At 35.1% G+C, this 12,419-nt stretch overlaps 2 protein-coding genes across 2 annotated transcripts in view; one reads left to right on the forward strand and one right to left on the reverse strand.

Moving 5' to 3' along the window:
- The window catches only part of IPO11 (importin 11), an 820,387-nt gene that overhangs the window by 761,234 nt on the left and 46,734 nt on the right, over nucleotides 1-12,419 (forward strand). The gene's annotated exons all lie outside the window — the stretch shown is intronic.
- The window catches only part of LOC110257266 (uncharacterized), an 826,705-nt gene that overhangs the window by 229,183 nt on the left and 585,103 nt on the right, over nucleotides 1-12,419 (reverse strand). The gene's annotated exons all lie outside the window — the stretch shown is intronic.

Genomic DNA, 12,419 nt, shown 5'->3' on the forward strand with positions numbered 1-12,419 from the left:
CAGCAATATAGCACTTTTATAGTGTTTTGCGTATGCTAAATCATTTAATCCTTACAACAATCTTATGAATTGAATACTATTATTACCTTCATTTTAGAGATAAGGAAACAGAGGCATACTACATTTATCAGTTTAGAGCATTTTTCTTTCCTGTATCTTCCTAAGTTAATAGACCAATTTTAAGGGTATTGACTTACACAGGAGGTATTCTTATCTCAATTTTTCAAAATTTCAAAATGAGGTTGACACTGCCAGGTTAATCTTCCTTGAGGCACTCCTTGATCATGTTAGTCTTCTTCCAAGAAAGGTTCAGTGACTCTCCATTGCTAACTAACCAAATATCGACAACTTATTGTGGCCATTTAGGATCTTCTATGATTTCACTCCAGTGTGTATGTCTAGTTAATTTTTTCTACTGTGCCTCAACATGTACGCTGACCTCAGTTAAAGTAGCATAGGTAGCATTCATTACAACCACATTTTCATGGCTGTCCAGTTTTCTGATTTAATTCTGGCCACCTGCAAGGCCCCTCTCCATCTCTTTTTGTCAAAATAGCATTTTCCATTCAATTTTACATGTCAGCATCCCTAGAAAGACTTCCTTTAACTCCACAACCATACAGGTTGCCCCTATTACTTCAAAGATGTCTTTTGGCATATATCACAATTATGTTTATATTACAGTCTTTTTTTTCTTCCATATCATCCTTCCATATATTTTTTCTTAAGGAAAAAAAGATTGTTACATGGAAATTCAGTAAAGAATCTGATATTATTTATTATATGATTTAATTGAGTATAAATTCTCTTCTAAGGAACTTTGAATTTCTTTCCCTGTTTGATGAAAAGCAAACAAGTGGAAATGGTATTTTTTAGGTTAGAGGATTCTTTCTGCATATTCCTGAAAGTCCCTTTCTCAGTTTTTCCTTAGTTGTCCAAGGGTAAGACTGGGAAGGACTGTGATCTATGTAAAAATGACACAACTAAAAAGATGGAAATGAGGGAAATGGAGCTTGGTTAGTGAGATAAATTCTATTTTTGAGCCATAGCATGACCCAAACAAAAATTCTTTCCCTCATGGAGCTAAAATTCCAGTAGAAAGTAACAAGCAATAAACACGCTAAATAAGTTATATCTTGGATTGTGCTATGATAAGTACTATGAAAATGTAAACCAACATAAAAAATTTATTTTAGAAGGTTAGGGAAGGTAGGGAAGGTCTGGGCAGGCTTCCTTGAAAAGGTGATAGCCGAGCTAGAAGAGCCATCCAAGAAGGTTATTTTTCCTCACTTGCATGTGGATTATTCATTTTAAAGGGAGTGAACTGCTTTTCTATTAGTAAGAGGGAAAAAAAATAGAAAACTTCTTAGCTTTGGTTCCATTAAATATAATGATAAATAATTTGAAACTGACATTCTTGGTCACTCGAATAAATGCAGCATATGAGTAATTGGATTTGGGCTATACAGTTGACCCTAGAACAGCATAGATTTGAACTATCTAAGTCTACTTATATGTAGAATTTTTCCAGTAGTAAATACTACAGTGCTACACCTTTGTGGTTGGTTGAATCAGTGGATATGGAACCAGTGGAGTCATAATCATGGAGGGCCAACTATAAAGTGTATGCAAATTTTCAACTGCCTCACATTCTTCAAGGGTCAACTGTATACTCTTTTAAAGACTAGGCCAGGTGCATGGTGTTATAGACTAAATTGTGCCCACCTACCCCCCCCCCCCGGTTCATATACTGAAGTTCTCACCCTCTGTACTTCAGAATGTGACTATGTTTGGATATAAGACCTTTAAAAAGGTAAATAAGGTATAATGAGGTCATATGGGTGGGCCTTCATCCAAAATGACAGGAATCTTTTTATAAAGAAGAAATCAGGACATGATAGAACAAAGATCGGACTGAAGGGGATCCATGTGAGGACAGAGCAAGAAGACAGCCATTTGCAAGCCAAATCTGCCAGCACCTTAGTCTTGGACTTTTAACTTGCAGAACTGTGGGAAAACAAATTTGTGTTATTTTGTTATAGCAGCTCTAGCAAACCAATACACATGATTATATGCCAGTTGGGAAAAAAAGAGACCATCAAATACTTAAACAGTTTTGAAATAAGTAGAAGTACATATTGATTATGAAATGTAATCTGTGTTTTATTCTAACAGTTGTTCTGTAGAAAGATCTAGCCTAGAAGTGGAAGATATCAATGCCAGGTGTGCTGGACAGCCTCCAAGATGGCCCCCAGTGATGCCTGCCTCTTGCTGTTCAGGCTTTATACAGTTTTGAATCATAGTCTTCCTGTGTGACTTATAGAACATTGCAGAAGTAATAATATATTTTTCATAGACTAGTGCCTGTCACTGGCTCTGGGGGAAGATAGCTACAGTGTTATACTCCAGCAGTCCTATGGCGAGATAAAGAAATCAGAATTCCAGCCAATAGTCACCATGAATTATCTTGGGAACAGGTCCTCCAACCCCAGGCAGCCTTTAGATAACTACAGTTGTTTGACATGTTGTTTTCAATTTCATGGAAGGAAAAAACCCCCCCAAAAAACAGGCAGAGCATTCAGTTACTCCATTCCTACATATGTGATATTAGCAACAGTAAATTAAAACATCAATAAATAATATCTAAATTTTAAGGTAAATTGTTGGAGCAATAGATAACTAATATACCAGGGATGAAGTCCAACAGGTGATATACTGTTGTATTCAGTTTGAGTTTATCTTAAGGCCGTTTGCCCATATTTAAATTGGATTATTTGGGGATATTTTTTGCTATTGAGTTGTATGAGTTATTTATATATTTTAGATACTAACGCATTATAAGATATATGCTTTGCAAATATTTTCTCCCATTCCGTAGGTTGTCTTTTCACCTTGTTGATTGTTTCTTTTGCTGTGCAGATAACTTTTAGTTTGATGTAATCCCATACATTTATTTTTCATTTTGCTGCTTGTGCTTTAGGTGGCATATACAAAAAATCTCCAAGACACATGATAAGGAAATTTATGTTTTCTTCTAGCAGTTTCAAGGCTTCAGGTCTTATATTTAAGTATCTAATCCATTTTGATTTTATTTTTGTGAATATTTACTATAGGGATCTAGTTTCATTCTTTTATATGTGAATATCCAATTTTCCAGTACTGTTTGTTGAAGAAGCTGTCTTTTATCCATTGTGTATTCTTGGCTCTCTTGTCAAATATTAATTGACTGTAGATGCTTGGGTTTGTTTCTAGGCTCTCAATTTTATTCCTTTGGTCTGTGTGTCTGTTTTTATGCCTGTACCACATTGTTTTGATTACTATAGCTTTATAGTATGCCTTGAGGAAGAGTGATGACACTCACTATGTTGTTGTTCTCAGGATTGCTTTGGCCATTCTGGGTCTTTTATGTTTCCATATCAATTTTAGAAGGGATTTTTCTACTTCTGTTTTTTTAAAAAATCCATTAGAATCTTCATAGGGATTGCATTGCATCCCTAGATGGCTTTTGGTAGTACGGACGTTTTAACACTATTACATCTTTCTATCCATGAACACAGGATACCTTTCCATTTATTTGTGTCTTCATTTACCTCAATGTCTGGTATTTTTCAAAATACAGATGTTTCGCTTCCTTGGTTAAGTTTATTCCTAAGTATTTTATTTTGTAGTTCTTAGAAATGGGATTGTTTTTTTTATTTCTTTTACAGATAATTCATTGTTAGTGTATATAAATGCTACTGAGTTTTGTATGTTAATTGTGTATCCTCTACCTTTACTGAATTTGTTGATTAGATCTAACGGGTTTTTGATGTAGTCTTCAGGATTTTTTATAAAATCAGGTCATTTACAAATAGAGACAATTTTACTTCTTTTTGCATTTGGATGTTTTTTATTTCATTTTCTTGCCTGATTTCTCTGGCAGGAATTCTATCACTATGTTGAATAGGAGTAGCAAGTGTGGGCACACTTGCCTTGTTCCTGATCTTAACAGGAAAACATTTCAAACTTGCACCATTTAGTACTGTGTTACTAGCTGAGAGCTTATCATTTATGGCCTTTATCATATTGAAGTACATTCCTTTCACATCTATCTTATAAAGAGTTTTTTTTTATCATGAACAAGTGTTGAATTCTGTCAAATGCTTTTTCTGAATCTGCTGAGATTATCATATTTCTTTCTGTTAATGTGTGATTGACACTGATTTATTTGCATATATTGAACTAACCTTGCATCCCAGTTTAAAAAATCCCATTTGATCTGGTAAATGATTGTTTTCTATACTGCTGAATTCAGTTTTCTAGTATTTATTGAGAGTTTTTGTATGTGTATTCACCAGGGATATTGGTTTATAGTTTTCTTCTCTAGTGATATCCTTTTTTGCCTTTGACATCAGGCTGTGTTTGCCCTGTATGATGAATTAGAGTATCCACTCCTCTTAGATTTTATGGGAAAGACAGAGGATTGTCATTAATTCTTTAAATGCTTGGTAAAAATTTATCAGTGAAGTCCCGTGGTCCCAAGTTTTTCTTTCTTGGGAGATTTTTGACTACTGGTACGGAAATTGAATTTGTAATCTTATTCAGACTCTCCACTTTTCTTATTCAATGCAGTAGTTTGTATGTTTTGAAGGATTTATCCACTTAACTTCTAGGTATGCTGTTTGTTGGCATATAGTTGTTCATGATAGCCTATTAAATTTGTTGATTTTCTGTGATATAACTTGGAAGAAGTTTGTTTTTTGGTTATCTTTTTTCCTTGATTAGTCTAGCTATAGGTTTCTCCATTTTATTTATCTTTTCAAAGAATCAACTCAATTTTTCTTAACATTTTAAATTAAATTATAGGTGATTCACAATGTTATGCTAATTTCAGCTGTAGAGCAAAAAGACCCAGTCATACATACATACACATGACCCAGATATACATATATATCCTTATGTTATCTTCCATCATGGGCTAACCAAAGAGACTGGATATAGTTCCTCATGCTACCTCATTGCTTATGCATTCTTACATCATAGTTTTGCATCTACTAACCGCAAACTCCCAGTCCATCCATTTCCTCTCCCTTCCCTCTTGGCAACCACAAGTCTGTTCTCTGTCTGTATCAACTCTTGATTAATTTTTTTCTATTGTTTTCCTGTTCTCTCCTTCATTGATTTCTCCACTATTTTTTTTTAACTATTTTTTTCCTTCTGCTAACTTGTGCTCAGTATATTCTTCTTATTATAGTTCCTTAATATGTAGAGTTAGGTTATTTATTTAGGATCTTCTTAATACAGACCTTTATTGCTATGAAATGCTTAGAAATGCTTTTCTGCCTCCTATAAGTTCTGTTATTTTGGTGTCCCATTTTCACTTGTCTGAAGATAATTTTGTATTTCCCCTTTGATTTCTTCTGTCCATTTGATGTTCACTAGAGATTTTAAAATTTCTATATATTTATGAATTTTCCAGTTTTCCTCTTGTTACTGATTAACTATATGGTCTATCTTAGAAAATGTTCCCCATGTACTGTTGCATACCATTGTGGTCAGAGAAGACACTTACTATGTCTTCATTTTTCTTGAGTTTTCTAAGACATGTTTTGTGGCAAAATATATGGTCTATCCTAGAAAATGTTTTCTGTGCACTTGAGAAGAATGCAGATTCTGCTGTTGTTGGATACAATGTTCTGTATATGTCTGTTGGGTTTATTTGGACTACAGTGTTGTTGAAATCTGCTGTTCACTTATTGATTATTTGTCTGAGTGTTGAGATGGGGTATTAATATCCCCAACTATTATTGTATTATTGTTTATTTCCCCTTTTAGCTCTGTCAGTTTTTGCTTTATGCATTAAGGTGCTCTAATGTTGAGTGTGTAAATATTTACAATTGTTTTATCTTCTGCATGTATTAACCCCTTCATCATTATATGAAGTCTTTTTTGTGCCTTTTTATCATTTTATTTACTTACTTTTAGTTATTTTTTTATTTTATGGCTGCACCTGTGGCATATGAAAGTTCCAGGGCCAGGGTGGCAATGCTACATCCTTTTTAACCAACTGTGCTGGACCAAGGATTGACCTGTGCCTCTGCAATGATCTGAGCTGCTGTAGTCAGATTCTTAACCCACTGTGCCATAGTAGGAACTCCTTTACCATTTTATTTATTTTTATTTTTCATTATAGCTGGTTTACAGTGTTCTGTCAATTTTCTGATGTATAGCATGGTGACCCAGTTACATATACAAGTATGCAATCTTTTTTCTCACATTATCATGCTCCATCATAAGTGCCTAGACATAGTTCCCAGTGCTATACAGCAGGATCTCATTGCCTATCTATTCTAAAGGCAATAGTTTGCATCTGCTAATCCTTTACCATTTTAAAAAGCTTATTTTGTCTGCTACAAATTTAGCTACTATTGCCTTTTGTTGTTGTTGTTAGCATTTGCTTGAAGTATGTTTTTCTCTCTCTTATACTTTCTCTTATACACTTTGTTATACTCTCAGTATATGTATGTCTTTAAGTTAAGGTGCGTCATCTCATCTTTATTTTTTTAAAATGAGTCGTTTTAGAAAGCATAGCATTTGGTCATTTTTACATCCCTTCAGCCATTTTGTATCTTTTGACTAGTGAATTTAATCTGTTTAAAGTAATTTTTTATAACTAATGACATATATTGCCATTTTAAGCTGCTTCCTTTTTAAAAATTCTTTTTGTTGTTGTTTTGTTTCTTCTGCTACTGTATTTTTTGTGTGTTCTGAGATGTTATCATAAGACAGGGTGCTTTGACTTCGTTATGTTCTTTTGTGTACTTAGTACAGCTTTTTTCTTTGTGGTCACTTTGACATTTACATAAAATATCATTAATTATAACACCCTATGTTAAGCTACAACATAACTTCAATACAATTCCTAAATCTTAGACTTTTAGTTCTCTTCCCCCTCACATTTTAGGTTATTTACATAGTTTTTCATTTTTCATTTTTTTTCTATTTACGGCTACATCTGCAGCATATGGGAATTCCCGGGCTAGGGGTCTAATCAGAGCTGCAGCTGCTGGCCTATGCCACAGCCACAGGAATGCAGGATCTGAGCCACGTCTGTGACCTGTGCCATAGCTTGTGGAAATGAAGGATTCTTAACCCACTAGGTGAGATAAGGTATTGAGCCCACATCCTCACAATACTATATTGGGTTCTTAACCCACTGAACCACAACAGGAACTCCTACGTAGTTTTTATATTGTGTAACTAATAACACATTTATATAGTTACAGTTATATTTACATTTCTTTTAACTGTTAAACTAAAAATGTTAGTGAATTATGAACTCTATTACTAGTTACAGAATCCAAATTTGATTATATATTTACCATTGCTAGTGAGTTTTACATGGCCTTCATATAAAACATATATATATCTTGGTCACACCTATGACATATGGAAGTTTTGGGACCAGGAATCAGACCTGTACCACAGCTGTGACTCTATTCACAGCAGTGACAATGCTGGATCCTTATGCCACTGGGGAACTCCAACCTTCTTATGTTTTTACAGTGTTAACTAGTATCCTTTAATTTCCTCTCAAATAACTCCCTTTAGCATTTCTTCTAAGGCAGATCTATTGATGATGGATTCCCTCAAACAAATCCTATTGGTCTGGCAAGGTATCCCTCCATTTTTGAACGGCACCTTTGTGAGGTATAGTATTCTTAGTGACTTTTTTGCACCAATGTTTTGACTATGTCATGCTATTTTCTTGCCTGAGAAGAAATCCGATGAGAAATCTGATCGGGGGTTGCCTTATAAATAAAACTTGTCTCCTGTTACATTAAAATGTTGTCTTTGAGTTTTGGCAGTGTAATTATAATGTATCTAAATGTAGCTTTATGCAGGATTTAACCTATTTTGGATTCTTTGGGACTTTTGGATCTGGATGTCTAATCTCTCTCCAAGTTTGGGAAGTTTTCAGCCACCGTTGCTTTAAATATGCTTTATATATACTTGTTTTCTTTCCCTTTTGGAATTCCCATAATGAGACTATTGTTTCTTTTCATGGTGTCCTATGAATCCCATGAGCTCTCTTTACTCATTTTCATTTTTCTCTCTTTTTGATTCTTCGGTAATTTCAAATATCCCCTTTTTAGGTTACTGATTGTTTCTTCTGATGGTTGAGTCTGATTTTGAATCACTCTATTGAATTCTTTAATTATTATATTTTTCAGCTGTAGGATGTGTTTGCTTTTGTTCTTTAAATTTCTGTTTCTTTGCTGAACTTTTCATTTTGTTCATGCATTATTTTCCTAATTTTTTTTTTAGCTGTCTATGTGTTCCTGGAGTTCACCAAACTTTTTTAAGAGAATTATTCTGAGTTCTTTGAGTATGCCTAGATAACTTTTTTAGGATCAGTTATTAGAGATTTATTATTTAACTTTGGTGGTATCATATTTATCTGGTTTTTCATGATTCTTGATTTTTTTACATTGGTACTTGCACATTTGAGTGTCTCCTCTTCCTGACTTGGCAGGTTTGTTTTGGTGGAGGTGGTTTTTCACCAGACAGTTCAGTCAGGGTTTTTTGATGTGTTTGGAGGTAATGTCCTTGGGAAGGTGTGGCAATGATTAGGATTGATTTTGGGGTAAAGCAAATGTTCGAGCTCTGAGGTTGGGGGTAAGGGAAATACCACTGGCTGAGGACAACTGGGCAGGACTCCTGATTTGGTTTTCTGCTCAAGTGAGAGTGTAGGGTGGACTTTATGGCTTCCTGGATTCTCTATTCAGGCTTACTAGACAGTCAGCATTGGGTTCTATACTCAGCGGTTAGTGAGGTTATGAATTAGCTTCTTTGTCCTGCTAGGGCAGCAGGATGGGAACCAGGGCCTGCACAACACATTGTTTTGGGACCTGAATAAGGCAAACAGATCCAAGGCCATTAATGCTCTTTGTTTGTGGTTTTGACTCAAGCCAACCTATGTCCCAGTTGACACTAGCTTTGCTCTGGGAGTGTTCAGCTCTGTTTACTTGCCTCTCTGCCTAGCACTGCTGGGTTACACAGCTTCTAGCTGTTCTTGCCAGCCCTTCCTGTCAGATGGGGCCGGAGACCATGGTCTGTAGATGGTAAGGCTCTAACTCTGGCTCCTGCCTGGGTGGGACTGAGGAGACCCAATTCAGGTAACTAACTCCCAAATTTTCCTAAATAGGATTTCTGTTTGAAAGGGGCTGGGGCTGCTGTTCATACAAAATGGGGATATAGCTTAGTTTTTCTGCATGAATATGGGCAGACCAAGCTCCAGGCCTGGTAAGATTGCTCATCTGGGGGACTTGTACCTTGCCTGACTTCCTTGGTGAGCCTCTACCCCGACTTGATTCTGAAGATGGTTAAAGCTATTGATAGGGACTACTACTTGGGCTCTATAAGTAAGAACTCAGTCTTCCATAATCCAGACTCTGGTAGTTGCAAGCCCCTACTCCCTTCTGAATCTCTCAGATTCAAAATGTCACCATTTTGGTGATATCATCCTCCCTCTCCAAGTTCATTAAATCAAACTTAATTATAGGTACTGATGTGAATGGGATGGATAGATAGATAGACAGACATATAGATGAAGAATCTCTCCTACTGATTTGGGTTTTATGGTTGAACCCTGAATGATATCTTAACTAAAAATAAATAGAAGGATTTTTTTGTTGAGCTTGTACAAATTTTCATTTAATTTAATAATCCAATCATATTTTAGCAATCACTTTAACTCAATTCCCAGTTAATTTGTAATGTATACACCTATCCAGAAGTTTATAAAATTCAAATCAGTTAACTCTAGTGAATTATAAATTTCTGTCATGATGAATGTTCTAAGAGGGAAAAAGTCTGTGAATATATTATCCATTTTCTCATTCCAAAAGAGTAGCATGTGTCTTCTAAGAAAATAGTTTTTGAAGTCAATAATTTATTTTCCTTTAATAATACTTATATCTGTGTGCTCCATGAGAAACTGAGGTGTTTTTCACTTATCACTGCATAATCAAGTTGTAGAATAGGCCTACCTGACAGACACTCAAAAAATACTTGAGGGACAACTAAATGGATGATTGAATGAAGCACCATTACAGCATCCCTGGTATTTTCTGCTAAAGTATGAGTGTTGAAATATGATAAGAACCTTGTGGTACATGTGAGGAGGATAACTTTGTAGATTTCTATATTCTTTCTTAGTTATATTTACTTGCATTTGCACAGTTTCTAAATCACAAGCTGATTTTTTAAAATTATTTGAGTTGAAAATTCAGCCCATGATGTGAAAATCAAGCTGTGCTCTTGCTACTTAGCATCATCACCAAACCACAAATTCTGCAATTAGAAGCAAAACTTTGTAGGTGATGCATGAGAATATTCAACTTATTTATCCATAACTTCATTGCCTCTATAGGTCTTTTGGGAGTAAAAATATTCTTTGCATTTATAATACAAATAACTGACACAAAAATACATAACAAGCACAAAGAGGAAAAAATTTCCATCTCTGCATGACTTATAGTTAAACCTACAGTTTACATAGCTGTCAGCCAGGATTTTTAATTACCTATTCCAATTGTCTTTCTTTTGATTATGTGATGAATGTTAGCCAACAATTGCTAATTAACTTACATTCTAAAACAGAATCTTTGTATATATGAAATCTTGAGTCCTGGAGTTTTAGGATAACTGTATCAATAAGCAAAAGATAGAGACTTTTTCTTTTCTAGGTTCTTGGAATTTCAGTCATCCACTGGTTAGATCATAAGATACAGATTTTTTTTTTTTAAATGGATGAAGTCAGTAGAATTATTTACAGAGCTGGAATTTCTGAAATAATTCCAGATGTTTCAGTGATATAAAATTCCAGCACTGTCAAAATACTGTAGAACATCCTAGGCTTTAGCACTGCTGTGATTTTGCTGACACTCTGATGGCAGCACACAGAGTATAGAGAGAGAGAGAGAGAGAGTGTGTGTGTGTGTGTGTGTGTGACAGAACAGCCATAAGCCTGAGTGCTAAGTATCTGTAGTGGAAAGAGGCCAGCTGTAGCTAAGGCTTTGTAGGAGACTTAAACAGTGGGAGTCTGAAAGGAAAACAGGGCACCAGTGGAAATCTTTAAGTCTGGCAGCATCTAGGATTCAGAAATATCTTACAGCTCAAGGCATAATTTGGTTTGCTGTTCTAGCAGCCCATGATAAAGAGTCCTTACATCTCCCTGGGGTCCTTTCTGGGTTTGGTCACCAAGAAGGCTATAAGTTCCTTTTGTAAAAACAGGTGTAGAGAGATAATTCAAGACACAAACTTCTTTCTGGAACTGAGCTTGGAGAAGGCAAGTAGAAAAGGTAGCTAATGAATAAAATTAAATCATATATTCCAAAGGCAATAGTCTGCATCTATTAACCCCAAGCTCCCAATCCATCCCACTCCTTCCCCCTCCCTCTTGGGAGCCACAAGTCTATTCTCCAAGTCCATGATTTTCTTTTCTATGGAAAGTTTCATTTATGCCTTATATTAGATTCTGTGGAAAGGTTCATTTGTGCCTTATATTAGATTCCAGATGTAAGTGATACCATATGGTATTTGTCTTTCTCTTTCTGATCGACTTACTTCACTCAGTATGAGAGTCTCTAGTTCCATCCATGTTGCTGCAAATGGCATTATTTTGTTCTTTTTATGGCTGAGTAGTATTCTGTTGTGTATATATACCACATCCTCCTGATCCAATCATCTGTTGATGGACATTTGGGTTGTTTCCATGTCTTGGCCATTGTGAATAGTGCTGCAATGAACATGGGGGTGCATGTATCTTTTTTAAGGAAAGTTTTGTCTGGATATATGCCCAAGAGTGAGATTGCTGGGTCATGTATAGTTCTATGTATAGTTTTCTAAGATCCTGCTGTATAGCACTGGGAACTATGTCTAGTCACTTATGATGGAGCATGATAATGTGAGAAAAAAGAATGTATACATGTATGTGTAACTGGGTCACCATACTGTACAGTAGGAAAAAAAATAATATATTGGGGAAATAAAAAAAATAAAAAACCCCACAATAATGAATAAAATGTTGATATAAAAAATAAATCATATAAATTTATGTAAAAATGAAACCAAATCACAAAGAAGGTATATGTGTTGACTCTAAAGTGTTTCCACTGAAAATTTTTCAATGGGAAGTGCCCTCCTTTGAAGGAACTACTGTTTCCATCACCTCTGGGATAATTATATAGCAATAAGTGGATGCTGTCTCAGAATTTTCCACGGTTTAAGGTACTTTAAAAATCAATCTGTAAAATATCCTATGGTTATTCACAAATTACTACATTAATTGATACTTACCCATAGTCATAATCAAGTATTGAGCTTTCATTTTTTCTTTCTATATTAAATAATAAAGTTCCATGTAATACTGTGAA

The sequence above is a fragment of the Sus scrofa genome, chromosome 16, assembly GCF_054392235.1.
Source record: "Sus scrofa isolate SSC_HxYL_T2T_F1_AM1 chromosome 16, Sscrofa_HxYL_maternal_Yorkshire_Landrace_v2.0, whole genome shotgun sequence".
Taxonomy (NCBI): domain Eukaryota; kingdom Metazoa; phylum Chordata; class Mammalia; order Artiodactyla; family Suidae; genus Sus; species Sus scrofa.